At 48.9% G+C, this 19,170-nt stretch overlaps 1 long non-coding RNA gene across 1 annotated transcript; it reads left to right on the top strand.

The window, feature by feature from the left end:
* The first annotated feature begins 683 nt into the window (after positions 1–683).
* Positions 684–18,041, top strand: LOC122457212. The gene is made up of 3 exons (XR_006276649.1): positions 684–977; positions 3,812–3,926; positions 17,658–18,041. It is a non-coding gene; the product is annotated as an uncharacterized LOC122457212 (long non-coding RNA).
* Positions 18,042–19,170: the final 1,129 nt, after the last annotated feature.

Genomic DNA, 19,170 nt, shown 5'->3' with positions numbered 1-19,170 from the left:
TCTCCAGGAAAGCAGACAATTTCCCACAAACATTTTTGCTGAGTCAAAAACCCAACTTCCCATTTAAAAAAAAAAAAGTTTTGACAGAAAAATTTTGACCAGCCCCAATAAATAACCCAAATCAGATTGAACAGCCTTCCTATTTCTCTGGAAAGCACCTATCACATTGTGATACCATAAAATAATAATTAAAAATGAGAGGGAAATAGAAATCTCCTGGGCTATAAACCTCTAGTCTCCATCCAGAATAGAATGCTAGAGTCTGAAAGAATTCACAATCAGGTATCTTCCTCTGAGAAACAGATTTAGGGGACGAGTTTCCCTGTGACTACACCTAAAATCACCACTCCACTGGGCATTAATTGGACCTCTTGATGACAATCTCAGCACATAAGGCCTGTAAGTGGACTATGCGGATTTAATTCCCCTGTTGTGCTTGGAGGCTGCCACACTATATGGAATTACAGTCCTTAACCAAAAGGCATTTATTAAAGGTAAGCACAACTACAAACTCAGGTTTCCTCCCAGCCCATGTTCCAGCTTTGTGTCTATTGTTTACCAAGGGCCACACCCTGTCAATCACTCTATATGACACCTAGAGACACCTGGTGGCAGATTAATCTAACTACAAGCACATGTTGCAAAAATGGGTCCCTCCAGATTAAGTAGTGAGGCAGGTTTAGTGGAGAGATGGGATGAGGAATGGTCCCTGTTCTCTGACTAAATAGAGGACTTTTGTTGCCAGGGAGTATTGATCCTGGACTCTTCATCGGTGCTGAAGTGACATGCAGGAAGGAAGAAAGGAAACTCTCTGTGACCCAGCAATGTTGTTTCTTGGAGAACAAGACTGAATGGGAACGCCTACACCTCTTTGTGGCTAACCTGTCTCCATTCAGGGGGCACTACCAGCTGCCCCACTCCACCGGAGTAGGAGCTTACCAGCAGTGGTGGCACGTGCCCAGATCTCCACAGGAAACGTGAGTAAATGCCTCGGAGGGAGCGTCAGACACAGTTACGGTGACGCGTGATATTTATAACAGAGTGTGGGGGAAGGTGTCACATCACATTACACTGATGCTCCAGCACAGGAGACTCAGCGATACACTGCAGGGTGTGTGTCTGTGTGTGTTGTGGGGGGAAGCCTGCTCCAAAAATATTGATTCTTCTCTGGAGCCCTGGCAGCATTCCAGGAGAGACCCAGCTTCCCTTGGGGAAATACCCTTTTTGAGCCCATCCGTGCTCCAGCACAGAACGCGGCCCAGCCATTGGCATCAGCCAATGCAGGACAATTGGCTCACTCCACCTGGGACTGCTCCCCCACCACTGAGCTTCTGCTCTGTTTCACAGCGGTCTGCCCCAAAGGTGGCACAGTCTATTGGTTAGAGGAGGTGAGGAGGTCCGGGTTGGTGAAGCCAAATTCAGCCTTAGCATAAGCAACTCTCCACACCAAATTCAGGGCTGATGTAACCGGTGAGTAAATTGGCTATCAGGGGAACTTAATTGAGATCTCCTGGGTCCTTAACAACAGGACCATCCTTTCTCTCCACAAGAGATCAGGAGAGTTTGCTGGACTTTAAATCTCCCTCAGTCCTTCCAGGTAGATACAAAGAGGAAAAATCCACCCACATCACACAGTCCATGTCTGTCTAGGTTGCCAGTCCCCCTGTCCTTCCCTTATCTTTGAGGCAGTCAATGCTGCTGTGAGCTCTGATATCTGCAGTTGCAGCAGGATTTCTCCTGAGCTCCCACCAATAGAGTCAGTGACCTCTCAGGGGAGATGAAGCGCCTCCAGAAACAAGACAGCAGTGAAGGGAGTAGTCTGGATAGGACATCTCCTGCCTGGTCTCTTGGAGGTGGGGAAATGACTGACTGCCACAACTCATGGACATGTCTTAATAGTGAATAATAAGTGGCAGTGGGAATGGCTGTGACCGGGATCTCCAACCTCAGCTCTAATGCCCTGTGGATCTGCACTGATTCCCTCGTTATCTAATTATTACACATGCAACCCTCACGGCCTACTGCACAGGGAATGGGCTTCTCTCCCACCCTCCTTGTCCTTTAATCTGATCAGCTTCTGAAGCATTAGAGTGCTTGTTCCCTATTGTTTATCTTCAGGAACATGAAGGCACAGATCCTCTCTCTCCAACCCAGCTGAAACTTTTAATGGAATGGCCACTATTTGGCCATCTCAGCTGAAACATTCCTACAATCCAGCACTAAACTGTGGACTGAGAAATCGACACACATTAATCCCAGCCACACACTTGCCATATACAGCCATGATGCTCCCAATCGTGCCACAAGAGTGTGAGTGCCAACCAAGGGCAGACTGGTTAAAAACCAGGGCACAAAACCCCAAAGTAACTGTGAGTTCTAAACTTAGATTTCACCAACCAACTGCAGCAAGTGCAAACTCCTCAGGCACTATAACTGCCTAAGCATGGAGTTGTAGACAGTCCCCTTGTGTACCCCCGTCTGTCTTGCCACTCAAGTGAGCATATCTCTGTGATAGATCATTCCTTACACCAAGAATCACGGTAATATTCAGGTTACTCCCCATCCCAACAGATCAGTCACTTTCACTTACCCCAGGTCAATTGCCCTTCAGGTCTCACACCAAAGACAATCTTATAGTAAATTTATTATAAGATTTATTAAATAGGAAAAGAAAATTGGGGAGTTATTTACAAGGTTAAAGAAAGCAAACAGAGACACATGAATGAGTTACAGTCATAGGTTTCAAAAGGTAATATAGGCTTCTGTAATCAGCAAGCTCTATTTGTCTTTTAGGGCTAACCCAGGCTAAGCAGCTGGGTAATCTCTTGCTTATACCTAGGAAGGTCTTTGCTCTGCTACAACCCCACGAGAGGGGAAAGCAATATAGAGATACCTAGTGGATAGTTCCTTTGGTGTGGACTTTTTATCCCCCACCTGCCATGTGCAAACGCAGCTGATGGGAGGAGTTTGCTTCCATGACTCATCTTCACAGGGCAGAGAGCAGAACAACAATAACGGTCTTTGGTCCTTTTGTTGATGGTTTCTCGATCCAGATGTGGGGAGTTTCCAGTTGTACAATCCAACCAGAGTCTATCTGGTCTCCTCTTTCATGTACAACTGCTCAAATATTACATTTCAGTATGGAATATGGGTATTACAAGTGAGATTAATGCAGGCAGCAACTCACAAGCATTCAATTGAGCCTGAACACTAAACAGTTTCTTATAATACCTATTTTTTCAATATTAACCCACAAGTGAGCCAGGCAGATTCCAGCCATGTATCTGTCAATGTCCAGTTCAGACATGGGGACCATGGCATGAGCTGGTACCTGGCCTGGCAGCATCACAGCAGCCATGCAAACTCACCTGTAGCAAAGACACAAACATGCATGACACAAACACAAACATTGATGCCTGTCATGCATTGATAGGCAAGAGGTAGTGTTACACACACACACACTCATGCTCATTCACTGGTAGATATGGGAAGGGTATATATCTATACAAACATATGTATGCATTGATAGACACAGGAGTAGTGTTTATACACACATGGATAGACATGGAAGTAATGTACATACATACTGTGGTAGATATGGGAGTAGTGTGGAAAGCATGAGAAATTTCTGTTGTATTTTTATGAGAAGTATGCCTGCCTCAGTTTCTCCACTCGCTTTTGTATTGTTACCCACTGTGTGTGAAGGGGTTAACTTCTTTTCTGGGGCAGAGGATAACCAAGGCAGTGATGTGGTGCCATGTTGGGAATAGGGTGGGTGGGTTACGAATGGTCTATCGGGAACTGCCCACAGGTGAACGGAGCTACCCTGAAATACAGTGGAGACCATTGACCAGCAACTAACCCTTTAACGACTGTCGGCCCCGGGGAGAAGGACTAGTGGCTGGAACTGGAGACAAAGAACAGAGGTGTGAGGAAACGCAATAAGATCCTGCTGTACCAGGGCAGGAGATTTAATCCTGGGCATTTGGGGCAAGCTGGGTAGGTTGTGCTGCAAGCATACACATGCACATAGGCTTTGTGCTACCTGTCTAACCTAATGACCCTAAATACTGTATTCCAGCTGGCTTATAAATGAGGCCTGGTTTTGAAAAGTTTGTCCTGTGTCGTTGCAAACATCTGCTGGTTGCATTGCTCCCAAGAGGGGTAGTCCCCAACAGGGGCCCTTTAGACCTGCTGCAGGAGCGCTGGTGAGAAACAGAGGTGCAGAAGCCAGGGACCCAGGCTTGGAGTAGTGCAGCTGCAGGGCTTCCCCTTTCAAGAGGGGCAGCCCAGGGTTAACCTGAAGAAGAGTGCTCTCCCAGGGAGACAGAAATGGGACTAGCGTGTATATTTGTATATATACACATACATAAATAGCTATGGGAGAAGAGTATATACACACATGGATAGACATGGGAGTTGTGTATACACACACCCACAGATAGAGATAGGAGTAGCGCGCGCGCACACACACACACACTCTCTGTAACACTGTAATCTCCTGCTCTTTCTCACTGCTTATGCGCATCACTGTGGAATCTCAGCACAATGCTATGTACTCATTAACCAGGCTCCTGTGGCTAATTGCTCAGGACTAACTTTTGACAGGAGACATTCAGCCGTTATTGCCAGTGTACAATCATCTCCTAGGAGAGATGTGGACACATGAGCTGTTACTGTGAGCTACAGGCACTGCTCACTGCCCTGCAGAGCTGTTCAATGATATTCCTGCTGCAGGTGGAATTGGAAGGCTCCATGGACTATACATCTTCCCCCAGGTCAGATGCCCATGGTGGTGAATGGAGCCTGCTATGCTCTGGCTGTGTGTGCACAGGCTGTGTCCTTGCTTTGTGTAGGCAGCTGTGGCCTGTGGTTCAGGGCATGTTGGTGCCCTTCTTTTTCTCATCCCAGGGATGTTTTGCCATCCCTCTGCCACCTCCTCTATGATGTGACAAATACAGAACATGTCTCTGCCCATTTGGTGCCCTGCAGCCCTTCCTGGGGCTGTGCCAGCACTTCTTGCTGTCTCTACCCCTCTTCCTCCTTGGCCTGTCTCTTTCTCCCCCCCTGCAGAGATTCCTGCCGCTCCTCTTGTTCAACTTTCAGCTGCGCAGGGTCTGAAGGGACTGATGTCCTTTCCTAGAGCAATTCCAGGCAGGGTCTAAAGTCACAGCTTCATCCAGCAGCCATGAGTGACTGGCTGTTATTCTCATCACTAGCTTTTTATTAATAAAAATAAAAATTAATAAATTATATATATATATATATAAAATAAAATAAAAATCTTATTAATAAAAAGTGCCAGCTTTTTATTCTTCCAGGATCTCAGTGCTGCCACCTCTTGTTTGCATGCAGCCTTGGGTACGTGTGACCTTGCACCCGTGTCTTGCCCCTTACGAGGCAGCTCCCAAAATGCCCTAGAATTAAAGCATCAGAGCATGGAGCGGCACTAGCAGCAGCTGCTGCGGATGGAACAGCAAGGTTCGGCTGCAGCTGTTTTGGGGAAGGATTCCTTGAAAGGGTGTAAAATCCTGTCCCTTTCCAGTACTGCAATGTGAATTTGCACATGTCCGTTGCTGAGTGAAGAGACCCATTAATTTTCATAGGGAAATAAATGCTGTTCATCTCAACTCTGGCCCCCGCTGCCTCCCGTGGGGCTCACTTGCCAGCCACCCTGCCCAGAGATAATCTGCAAGCAATCTTGTACAATATCCTCCTTTAGGACAGGTTTCAGTGTAGCAGCCGTGTTAGTCTGTATTCCCAAAAAGAAAAGGAGTACTCGTGGCACCTTAGAGAGTACACATTTGTTTGAGCATAAGCTTTCGTGAGCTACAGCTCACTTCATCGGATGCATTCAGTGGAAAATACAGTGGGGAGATTTATATAAACAGAGAACATGAAACAATGGGTGTTACCATACACACTGTGACTTAGAACAACGCTTCCTCAGCTCTCATCCCCTAATGCCCCTACTCTACTTGCGCTACATTGATGACATCTTCATTATCTGGACCCATGGAAAAGAAGCCCTTGAGGAATTCCACCATGATTTCAACAATTTCCATCCCACCATCAACCTCAGCCTGGACCAGTCCACACATGAGATCCACTTCCTGGACACTACGGTGCTAATACGCGATGGCCACATAAACTCCACTCTATACCGGAAACCTACTGACCGCTATGCCTATCTACATGCCTCCAGCTTTCACCCAGATCACACCACATGATCTATTGTCTACAGCCAAGCTCTACGATATAACTGCATTTGCTCCAACCCCTCAGACAGAGACAAACACCTACAAGATCTCTATCATGTGTTCTTACAACTACAATACCCACCTGCTGAAGTGAAGAAACAGATTGACAGAGCCAGGTTTCAGAGTAGCAGCCGTGTTAGTCTGTATTCGTAAAAAGAAAAGGAGTACTTGTGGCACCTTAGAGACTAACAAATTTATGAGAGCATAAGCTTTCGTGAGCTACAGCTCACTTCATCGGATGCATTTGGTGGAAAAAACAGAGGAGAGATTTATATACACACACAGAGAACATGAAACAATGAGTTTATCATACACACTGTAAGGAGAGTGATCACTTAAGATAAGCCATCACCAGCAGTGGGGGGGGGGGAAAGGAGGAAAACCTTTCATGGTTACAAGCAAGGTAGGCTAATTCCAGCAGTTAACAAGAATATCAGAGGAACAGTGGGGGGTGGGGGTGGGAGGGAGAAATACCATGGGGAAATAGTTTTACTTTGTGTAATGACTCATCCATTCCCAGTCTCTATTCAAGCCTAAGTTAATTGTATCCAGTTTGCAAATTAATTCCAATTCAGCAGTCTCTCGTTGGAGTCTGTTTCTGAAGCTTTTTTGTTGAAGGATAGCCACTCTTAGGTCTGTAATCGAGTGACCAGAGAGATTGAAGTGTTCTCCAACTGGTTTTTGAATGTTATAATTCTTGACGTCTGATTTGTGTCCATTCATTCTTTTACGTAGAGACTGTCCAGTTTGGCCAATGTACATGGCAGAGGGGCATTGCTGGCACATGATGGCATAGATCACATTGGTAGATGCGCAGGTGAACGAGCCTCTGATAGTGTGGCTGATGCGATTAGGCCCTATGATGGTATCCCCTGAATAGATATGTGGACAGAGTTGGCAACGGGCTTTGTTGCAAGGATAGGTTCCTGGGTTAGTGGTTCTGTTGTGTGGTGTGTGGTTGCTGGTGAGTATTTATTTGCTTCAGATTGGGGGGCTGTCTGTAAGCAAGGACTGGCCTGTCTCCCAAGATCTGTGAGAGTAATGGGTCGTCCTTCAGGATAGGTTGTAGATCCTTGATGATGCGTTGGAGAGGTTTTAGTTGGGGGCTGAAGTGATGGCTAGTGGTGTTCTGTTATTTTCTTTGTTGGGCCTGTCCTGTAGTAGGTGACTTCTGGGTACTCTTCTGGCTCTGTCAATCTGTTTCTTCACTTCAGCAGGTGGGTATTGTAGTTGTAGGAATGCATGATAGAGATCTTGTAGGTGTTTGTCTCTGTCTGAGGGGTTGGAGCAAATGCGGTTATATCGTAGAGCTTGGCTGTAGACGATGGATCGAGTGGTATGATCTGGATGAAAGCTAGAGGCATGTAGGTAGGAATAGCGGTCAGTAGGTTTCCGATATAAGGTGGTGGTTATGTGACCATCGCTTATTAGCACCGTAGTGTCCAGGAAGTGGATCTCTTGTGTGGACTGGTCCAGGCTGAGGTTGATGGTGGGATGGAAATTGTTGAAATCATGGTGGAATTCCTCAAGAGCTTCTTTTCCATGGGTCCAGATGATGAAGATGTCATCAATGTAGCGCAAGTAGAGTAGGGGCATTAGGGGACGAGAGCTGAGGAAGCGTTGTTCTAAGTCAGCCATAAAAATGTTGGCATACTGTGGGGCCATGCGGGTACCCATCGCAGTGCCGCTGATTTGAAGGTATACATTGTCACCAAATGTGAAATAGTTATGGGTGAGGACAAAGTCACAAAGTTCGCCACCAGGTTAGCTGTGACAGTATCGGGGATACTGTTCCTGATGGCTTGTAGTCCATCTTTGTGTGGAATGTGAATCTATTCAGGGGATACCATCATAGGGCCTAATCACATCAGCCACACTATCAGAGGCTCGTTCACCTGCGCATCTACCAATGTGATCTATGCCATCATGTGCCAGCAATGCCCCTCTGCCATGTACATTGGCCAAACTGGACAGTCTCTATGTAAAAGAATGAATGGACACAAATCAGACATCAAGAATTATAACATTCAAAAACCAGTTGGAGAACACTTCAATCTCTCTGGTCACTCGATCACAGACCTAAGAGTGGCTATCCTTCAACAAAAAAGCTTCAGAAACAGACTCCAACGAGAGACTGCTGAATTGGAATTAATTTGCAAACTGGATACAATTAACTTAGGCTTGAATAGAGACTGGGAATGGATGAGTCATTACACAAAGTAAAACTATTTCCCCATGGTATTTCTCCCCCCCACCCCACTCCCCACTGTTCCTCTGATATTCTTGTTAACTGCTGGAATTAGCCTACCTTGCTTGTCACCATGAAAGGTTTTCCTCCTTTCCCCCCCCTGCTGTGGGTGATGGCTTATCTTAAGTGACCACTCTCCTTACAGTGTGTATGATAAACCCATTGTTTCATGTTCTCTGTGTGTGTGTGTATATAAATCTCTCCTCTGTTTTTTCCACCAAATGCATCCGATGAAGTGAGCTGTAGCTCACGAAAGCTTATGCTCTAATAAATTTGTTGGTCTCTAAAGTGCCACAGTACTCCTTTTCTATTGACAGAGCCAGAAGAGTACCCAGAAGTCACCTACTACAGGACAGGCCCAACAAAGAAAATAACAGAACGCCACTAGACATCACCTTCAGCCCCCAACTAAAACCTCTCCAACGCATCATCAAGGATCTACAACCTATCCTGAAGGACGACCCATCCCTCTCACAGATCTTGGGAGACAGGCCAGTCCTTGTTTACAGACAGCCCCCCAACCTGAAGCAAATACTCACCAGCAACCACACACCACCCAACAGAACCTATCCTGGCAACAAAGCCCAGAGAGATGAGGGAACAGATTTTTTGAGCAGCCCCTCCATAGCTGGGCTCTATAGCATTCTGGAAAGGTGCAGTCCTTTGTTAGCACAGCAGTAATTGCTGCTGAATCTCATGGCTGCTTTCTGAAGCAAAGCGGTGTATCAGGAAAGCTTGAAGCCTTGGCAAGGCGGGTCCCATTCTTCCCAGCATAGGCGACAGAGAAGCATTTTGCTAAGTGGCAGCCATTGAGTGGTAGCTACATGCTTCTAGCCCAATGGGTAGATATGTAATGGTGAGTGTACATTCACATGATATCTGTGCGTGCCTGCCAGGGTTGGGGTCTCTCTAGATGTGTAATGTGTGCATGCCCAGGTGTGATTTGATTTCAGTGCATTTGTGTTGCTATCTGTGTGTGCGCTATGTGTGTGCACACATCACTAATGGCAGCGAGTGAGGTGACTGCAGTATTCCTATGAATGTGTTTGTAATGTGGAGGCCTACTTGAGTAGGCATGTGCATGACTGGGCACTGGTGTGATGATCGTGTAGGTGGCTCGTGTGTGGGAGCGACAAACGTGTGTGTGTGTGTGCGCGCACACATGTGCATGATGTGATTTTTGCCCTGTGTACTATTAGCCAGGATGGGCAGGGATGGTGTCCCTAGCCTTTGTTTGCCAGAAGCTGGGAATGGGCGACAGGGGATGGATCACTTGATGATTCCCTGTTCTGTTCGTTCCCTCTGGGGCACCCGGCATTGGCCGCTGTCGGAAGACAGGATACTGGGCTAGATGGACCTTTGGTCTGACCCAGTACAACCGTTCTTATTTTCCTACTGTGTCTATACACATGTACAAAGTGTAGCTGTCTGCCTGCAATATGTTTATGGATGTGTGTGACGATGTGTTTGTGTCACCTGTATGGAGATGTGATCTGTACACGAGACATGAACGTGCATGAATATGTGTGCATATTTGCATGACATAAATATGCCCCTGTATATTATATATGTGTGAGGGGGATGTCACATGCATTCCTGTGTTTTTCTCCCAGGTGTTCATGTGTGGATGTGATTGAATTTGTGTTATATATGTGCAGGTGTATAATGTGTGTTGTGCATATGTGTATTTGTGCATTTATAATATATTTATGCATGGATGTGTTAGTGTAACGTGTGATATGTATGTGTGCCTGCATGTATGAAGTGCATTTATGTACTATGTCTGGTTATGAAGGTTTGCTCATTCTAAGCTCTCTCTGTCATCTGAGGGTTTGTCTGTTTACATGCTGTTCCTTTAAATGCCACTTATCTTGTCTGTAATGTGGGCACCGTTCCCCTGAATATGCAGGCAATTGAAAGAGGGCCTCCTTGCCCCATTTCAGCCTGTGACTCAGGCAGCGTGGGGCTTTCTCAGGATTCATTTAGGCATATTGGAGCCAGGCATGCATTTTTTTTTCATTTGACTTCCTACCATTTTGATTGCTTGGCTCCAGGGGGTACAGTGGAGAAGGGACCAATTCTTACTTATTCTGGGGGAGGGAGGGATCAGACAGAGGGCAAAGGAAGAAATCTGGTGACTTTCCCTAGCAATACACGAAATTCCTAGGAAATGAAGTGTCCTTTTAATGATTTCCTTTGGCTCTTCACAGAGAGTTTATCTGTTTGCTCCCCACAGGGGTCGGGGTTCCGGGGTTCCACTGGGATTGGAACAGTCCAGATTAGCTGTGCATCTTGAGCCTCTCATTAGCTCTATCTGCTGCGTTGTTATTGACCTACGCAGGATAGAAAGTAGGTCAAGCCATGCTGATGAGGCTGGATCCGGCACTAATATAAATCAGTATGAAGGAGGGCGTCCGTTTACCGAGCCATCAGTGCTGGCTTTGGGGCGGGGTGTGTCTAATATGTCCAGGGGACCTAATTAGTCAAGCGCTTTCCCTGGAGCTGTCAATCAGAAGCATATGGTGGCTGGGAGATGTTCTGTGTTCTATTCCATAGAGGTTCTTTGTCCGTGCCCGTCACTGGAGGTGCAGGGAAGGTGGATTTTTGGTGGGAGAACCTAGCGTCTATAGGGAGGGGCACTTTAGGATCACGCACCTAGAGCTTGGCATCTGGGCAGGTGCTGGTTAGAAATGGCTCCCCATCTGTCAGCAACTTCTGTACAAAGCAGAGGACAGATCAGCCCCACTCGGGGGATCAACAGCAGGATTCCACTGGCTCACAGCCTCATGGCAGCTTTCACATTCATTCATTGTTGCTGAACCTTTTTGATGTGGGAGTGATTTTAGCTGTGCCTGTCTGAGGTCCCGTGCAGCTGCCAGGATCTGCCTTAGCCACCAACAGAGCAAGTGGCCATTTGGGATCCCTTGCGAACTTTGCAGCTCATGGCTCAGTGGGATTAGAGCAGGAGGCAACCTGTGACGTGACCCACTGCTGGCAGCACAGGGGGCCTGCTTTGGGGTGAAAGGAGGAGGGACAGGCCCAGAGGTGAAAGTAAACCGGTATGCCCCCGTACGGCGTACTGGCAAGAGCCAGTGCTATGTACTGGGGCAGCCTGGCTTCCCCAAGGGGCAATTTAAAGGGCTTGGGGCTCCCAGCGGTGGCTGGAACCCCAGGCTCTTTAAATTGCCTCCAGAGCCCCGCTGCTGCAGCCCTGGGGTAGCGGCTCCAGGGCTCCAGGGGGCTATTTAAAGGGCCCATGGCTCCCCTGCTTCTACCTGGGGAAGCGGCGAGGCTCCAGCGGCTACTTAAAGGACCGGGCTGCAGAGGCAGCTGGAGCCCCCGCTATCCCAGGGCTCCAGGGGCTATTTAAAGGGCCGGGGCGGTAGAAGAGGGGAGCCCCGGGCCCTTAAATAGCCCCCGGAGCCCCAGGCTGCTGCTGCTACCCAGGTGGAGGGGGGGCACTTACATTTCAGGGTGGGCTGGGGCTGGCTCTGACCCCCTCAACTCCGCCCCTTCCGGGGGCCAGAGCTGGCCCCAGCGTACCAGGAAGTCATTCAACTTACTTTCACCCCTGGAGAGGCCTGCAAACTGCAAGCCCCCACCCGCCTTCCAGTGGCACTATGAAAGTGGCACCACCACAATCGAAAGGCTCCTTGCAGAGACTTCGGTGTCTGGTGAGAAAAGTTTCCAGAATGAGAAGCAGGGAGCAGCCTCAGCTGGTCTTGGTCCTCAGCGTGTCACACGCTTGGAGTGAGATGTCACATTGCATTAGCCTGACTTTCCAGCGGGGCAGACGCGGTCGGCGTGCTCGGCATGGCAGCTGATGGGGCTCCCAGCGCCATCCCCAGGAAGAAGAGGAGGAGGAAAAACAACATAGAAATGAAAGCAGGGCTGACTCCCAAGTGCAGCGGGCTGGAGGGAGATGGGACTGGAGCCAGGAAGACCCAGAGCGTGGCTCTGCCTACAGGGCAGGCTTGGCTGCCCATGCTAATCACAGTTACCCTAGGACTCATTTGCATGCCACCGTCAGGTTGGTAGCCAGGTTGGCCAGAGCCACCTCTCTGCTGCATGGAGCCTGAGTCTCTGCAGAAGGGAGTCTAGGGCCAGCGTCACGTTGAGCTTCACGCGCATGCGGGTGGCATTGTAGGAAGGGTAGAAGGGCTGGCTCTTGCCCCACTGTGGAAAAGCCCCATGGATACAGCTGGGGCCACTTTGCAGGGGCACGGTAGCTAGGTGGCTATGTAGGGTAAAAGCAGCAAGACCATGTGGCTATAAGGTGGATTGGATGCTTTAAATGAGCGTCCATCATCACAGAGGGGAGAGAGAGCCCAATCCTGCACCACCCGCAAAGTGCGGAGAGCTCTTGGTGCCTGCCAAAGTCACTGCGAGCTGGAGGATGCTCAGCACCTGCCTGGCTGTGCTAGGGTCAGGCCCACATTGCACTGGTCCCTGCCCCCACCCCTGGCAAATTATCCCCAAAATGTCCACGATTGCTCCCAACCCAAAGGATCCCAGAGCTGCAGACCCAGCGTAACTCTCTGAAGGGTGGCCTCATCTGCCACTGACTTTAAGGATCGCTCAGATAAGCCCGCCAGACACTGATATGCATCCAGTTTGGGGGTGGTGGGTGGCAAAGGAGAGGAGCACATGAACATTGCCTGCCAGGGAGACACTTGGGTCAAGGACACAAAGGAAACATCAGCAGTTATGGGGAAGGACAGAGTGCACAAAGCCTTGCTCTAAAGGCTAAAGGGAAATCACAAGGCAAACTGTATGGAACCCAAATGGACACGCGGCTGAGTCAGCCTGGCTGGGCTGCATGCCTGCCGCCCTCGCCTGCAGGGCGCTGAGTTCCCTGTGCTCTCAGCAAGCTCAATGGGAGTAGAGGATGCTTAGCCCCTTGCAGGACAGAACTCCATGATGCACAGACCTGACCCCTCCCGTGTCAACTCTGAATTGGGAGTCCTAGAAATGCCACTGCTTAGCCCAGTGCAAAACTGTGTCTGCCAGCCAGGAGGCTGTGCTCAGCAGCAGCTTGTTATGAGTGATGGCCCTGACTTCCCAGCCTCATTTGCATTCCTCTTGCACACAGCCGCCACCATGCCTCTGTATGATTGTGATTTACTGACATCACAGACACTGCATCACGGAACTGAATTTATGAGAGGCTGAATTTATGATTAGAGAAATGAACCCTTCACCACTTCATGCTTCCCCCTTCTGCCGCACTCCCCACTCTGCTTCGGGATGATTCTGCCGTGCAGGGTCTCACATACTTTCCAGGCCTATAGTCAATGTTTTGCCATGTCATGTTGGAAAGTTATGATGCATGGGACTGCAGGGGAAAAAAAAGGTCCCCAGGGAGAGGGTGCTGTGTCATGGTTAGAGCTGAGGTCTGGGAGCCAGGACTCCTGAATTCTGTGTGCATAGCTGCCAAGTAGTGCAGTCTTGGGGTTAAAACAGCAGTGTAATAGGTTGGATGCCTGGCTTCTGTTCCTGTCACTGGGAAGAAGCAGTGGTGAGAACAGCATTCAGGACTGCTGAGTTCAGTCCCACCTTGAGAGACCATCAGCATGATCTTGTGGCTCGGGCGTGGGAGCCAGGACCTCTGGGTTGTGTATTTATGTTTGTGATGCTTGGATAAAAGATGCCATGAAAATGCAAAATATTCTTGTCATATTTTTCACACACAAGAAAGCAAAGCAGACCCTTTCAGTAACAAGCAGAGACAGAAAGAAAAACAACAGATCTAGCTAGCAAGAACCAATAGAATTCCCCAACATGGGGAAAGAGAGAGCACATAGTGGTCACTCAAGGTATATCTACTCTTATGGCGGCTTGTAGAGTACAGATGCTGCATGCCCACCTAGCACAGGTATAAACAGCAGTTTAAATGGCGAGGCACGACTTAGGGGAGTAGAGTGAAGTGCCCCACATGCCTGAAGCCCCAAGGTATGTACCCTGCACAGCTCTCTACCTCCCCGAGCCAGGCCTTGCATGTCTACACTGCTATTTTTAGTGTAGTGTCCCGCTGCCTCCCTGCTGCTGGAGCCTCTTCCCGCTGCAGTTAAAGGCTCTAGCAGAGGGGAGGCAGTGGAGAAAGGCTCCAGCCACGGGAATTCAGTGAGGAAAGGCTCTGGCAGCTCCCCACCGCCAGAGCCTTTCCCCACTGCCGGAGCCTTTCAGTGCTGCATGGAGCTACACACTGCAGTGACAAGCATGGAGGCAGCCTGCCTTTCATGGTGGTGTGTAGGCAAGGTCTCAGCCTTGAATTGACCAACCGCACTGCTTCCCAACAGACAAGCCGGGAGATTAATTTGCCCTGAGTCTTCTCCAGCTGTCCTTGATTTGTCCCTGGTGTAAGCTGATTGACTTCTGTGGAGTTACTCCTGATTTATACTGGTGCAGGGGAGAGCAGAATCAGGCCCATCTCTTTCTCTAGCTGAAGAATACCATTCGAGAGCAGGGGCACAGCCCTGCCCGGCTGCAGACAGGGCATTGGTTGCAAGTCACCTGGTGGGCTCTCGACCAACTGGCTGGCACTGAGGTGGTGCTGGGAGAAAACTGAGGACTTGGGCAGAGAGCACATATTGCTGCCGGAAGGAGTGGGCCCAAACACCAGCACAAGGCCCAGGAGGTGCCTGTTTGGGGACTCAGGCTGGGGCAGCAGGATGGTAAAATGTTGTATATTTAACAATGGGGACTCGGTCCATTGTGGGCAGGGTGTTGTGATTCCTGTAGGGCCCCTCTGAATGGCCCCTTCTCCTAATTGAGGTTTTGGTGATTTATATCTGAGCGCAGCGGTTGGCGTGGGGGTTAATTCCTGCCTCCCTGAAGGATGTGGAAGGGAAACAAGAGGCTGGGGCCTAGTGGGAGGTAGGTGAGGAATCTGCGGCCCTGGCTGCCCCCTCTGCAGAAGTCAGGGTTCAAGCTGGGAAAAGGGAAAGTTTCCCCTAGTGCCAAAGACTTTTGTGCTTTGAGGTGATGCTTTGCCTCTCGTCTGGTTTCTTCACCCAGGTGTGTTCCCGTGTTGCAGTGGTGCCCTTAGTATTTCCTGGAGATTCTCAGCTCTGCAGCCTGGGAATCTTCCATCGATATGCAAGCCTGCAACATTTCCCCATCTCTCCCCTTTCTTTGAACTCTCCTGACCTCTTCTCTTTCCCCAAAGGATGTGGGGAGCTGACTGCCTTCCCTCTGTCTGCCAGGAGCATACACTACTGTGAGTGAGATTAATATCCCCGTAGGAGTTCAATGCACCATTGATGCTGTATAATCCCCATCCAAAGGGAAATGCATACATACGGCCCACAGACAACGGACCCCACCCCCTTTATAGCATTTAGGCTCTGAAATGAGGACCCTCTTGTGCATCAGGAATGGATTTTACAGGCTTGTTTTCTTCCACATCTCGATAAGCCCCAAGGAAGGCCTTTTGGGTGGCCTCCCCCCTCTCCCCCCCACCCAGAGGCATTGCTTCGGGGACATTCTGGTTCCTCTTGTACTCTTCGGCATCATTAGGTGTTCCCCCAGAGCCATGGAACAGGCCAGAGTTCAGGGAAGGAGCAAAGTCCCTTTCAAAGGGCTTTAGGAATAATACATTGAGCCCGATATGGAATTAGCCACTGCAGCTACTGACGTGGGCCCAAGGGAGGAGCAGGGGGACATGGCCTGCTCCTCCTAAACACAGGCTTTTGGGATCACTGTCTAGTCAATATCCCTGCTCTGCCCCATCTCCTCCCCGGGGGAGATCTGTCCTGTGACACACTAGCCTTTCTGTCCCAATTTTTTGCTGCTGTCCATTCCTGTGCAGACATCCTGCTGTTTGGGACCTTGCATAGATAACCACAGGATTCTGCCCTATTCCTGTTCCTTCACAAGTGGTTCCCCTCTGATCTCAGGCCACAAGTAAAACGAAAGCAGCAGTCCCCAGGTGACTAGCCAGGTGCAATTACAGTGTAGGGAGGGTCTGCCTGGGGACCTCAGGCAGCAAAAACAAAAATCCCACACAATCAACAATTTTGCATTTTTGGTTTTGCTGTCGGCATCTGAAAGCTGGTAAATATTACAAATGCCTCCTGACTTTAAAATAAAAAAACTCTCATCCATTAAGCACTCCATCCACCCACCCTGCTTCCTCCTCCGAGACTGCGCTTCCAGACAAACTGGAGTAGTAATCATAACAAAAAGGGAGGAAAGCATTTATAGAAGATATCTGGGGCCAACTTAGCATTTTAAAGCCACTGGACCAAATTCGTCCCAGGTGTAAGAAGGACATAATGCTGCAATGGAGCTGTGCCAGTTTACATCAGGGGTGAGTTTGGCCCTGGGAGTATTGAAATGTCCCCATCCTCTGGAGCTAATTTGGAATTTCCTCTGCCTGTCTGCCTGATTGCCCTGGAGTGGATCAAAACCAGAGAGGAAGCGGTGCCAGTATAGGACACGTCTGGCCATGTCAGATCTCCTGTAAACAGCATGATGGCTTAATGACTGACAACTCAAAGACATCTTTATCAAAATCCCCAAGGGAAGGCTGTAGGCCTGGCTTCTGTCAGCAGAGAGCTGCAGGCACAGCTTGACTGAGAACCCAAGTTGCTTCTAACAGGGATTTGAAACCTGGGCTAGTGGACAGGCTTAGCAAATCGGCATGCCAGGAGCAAACAGGAGGGCTGCGCTCAAATGGCGTTGCAGCACAAATCAAGCCTGTCTGAGCTGAGGAGCTTTGCAGAGGTGTTCCTGCTTATGCTGTGGGTGCATGATAAATAATGGAGGACTTTAGCAGTTTCGGTGCTGTGGGCTAAGATTAAAGGTGCTGCAAATGTGCATCTGAAATGGGACGCTGGGCAGTGGGTTCTGGTGAATAGGGAGATGTGTTAAAGTGGGAGCAACAAGGTGCAAACTGGGCTTTGCAACCCCAAATGAATTGATTTATCTGTGCGCCAGTCTTCAGGCCTGAACTCTGCCCTTGGGATTAGCACTCTCCAAATCAGGCCTGCCTTTATTTATTTATATATATATATATATATATATATATATATATATATATATATATATATATATATATATATATTTTTGCAATGGGAACATTAGGGGAGAGCGAGCTTTGGAGGACATCAGTGCTTCACCAGGGCTGTGCTCATTTCTCTCCTCAGATGAGTCCAGCCTGTGGGGACAACGTTCTTATTTCCATCCATCCTCCTCCGGGATACAGTATACCCCAGGCTCAGATCCTCAGAAGAATTTGGGCTCCTACCTCCCATTGATTTCAATACCTTTGAGGATCTAGCCCCCAGTCCTTCCCAGTGCTCTTTGGCTGAGTGATGTAGACTGAACTGACAAGGAAATGCATCTGGTGGACCGGTCCTAAAGCTAAGGAGCCCTTACAGCAAGCATTCTACTTATTGACATTTTATTCTGCTGCTTAGCAGAGCCACGGTACCTGTAATAAAGACTTACGGAACTGTAGCAGCATGTTCTCGTTGATCCCATTCATGTGACATTGGTAGGAGGGCCAACGACGGAGAAAGGAAACCAGGTTTCCCCCCCCCCTCCCTTGGGGCTGACTTGCTGTCAGCAAAGGGCTGTGGGTAAGTGTCAACGTGGCCTCAGGTAGAACTGCCACATTACCACTTGCAGAGAGGGAAAGCCATGCTGGGAGAGGCCCGTCCAGTCTGGTATCCAAGGTGATAATGGAAGTAATGCTGGTTGGTCATGAGGAGCAGCCAGGGAACAGGGTGAACCTGGTCTCTCCAGAGTGTTTGCTTCTTAGTGTTACTCTTGGGGGCCCAATTGTTCATGGATTGCCAGGTGGATTGAGGGTCAGGCCATTTGGGAACCCTCCTCTCTGATGTGCCCCTCACCTCAGTTACTCATGTTGGTGACGTGTCCATGGGTTAGTCTGCATTGTGGTGCTGGCCGGAGGGAACCTGTTACACCGGATTGCTGCACTGCCAGTTCAGGATCAGAATTAGACTTTGATTCTTAAAGCCCTACTTGTCCATCTCCTACCTCTACTAGGGATGAATCAAAGGCCCCATAGTGTCCTGTGCAAGCTGTGAGGGGAGAGAGAAGCCAGGGCCGCTATTATTAGTAGGGCTGGGTGCTGTACATACACAGAGTGAGACCGTCCCCACCTCAGAGAGCTTGCATGTTAAATAGACAAATGACGTGAGAAGAAACGGAGATGTGAAATGACTTGGCCAAGGTTACACAACAGGTCAGTGTCAGAGCCAGAAATAGATCCTGAATCTGCTGACACTAAAGCCAGCACCCTAGCCACTAGACCATACTGCCTCCCATATCTAATCTCAGTAGAGATCAGCCAGAGAGACCTGAAATCATCTTGCCTGGCTAAATAAATAGTACCTGTTGTTTCTTTGTCCTCACAGCAAGCCCTGGTTCTTCCATTTTATTTCAGCAATGAAGCCCCAACCTGAATTTAGTTTTGCTGACAGCAGGGCTGCCTGGCTATCTAATTCAGGACTGCAGACAGCTCCATCTCAGCTATGCCAGCATGATGGGAAGGGGTGTGCATTCCATTGATGTGTCATCTCATACAGCTCCTTCGAATGCTTCAGAAGTCTGCCCTGGGGGGACTGTAGTTAGATATAAAACTTGGGGTGCATTGGATTAAGTACTGTGTATACAATTTGCGTTGAGCTATGG

Source organism: Dermochelys coriacea, chromosome 22 (genome assembly GCF_009764565.3).
Source record: "Dermochelys coriacea isolate rDerCor1 chromosome 22, rDerCor1.pri.v4, whole genome shotgun sequence".
Classification (NCBI taxonomy): domain Eukaryota; kingdom Metazoa; phylum Chordata; order Testudines; family Dermochelyidae; genus Dermochelys; species Dermochelys coriacea.
This window is presented reverse-complemented; position numbering and strand designations above follow the sequence as displayed.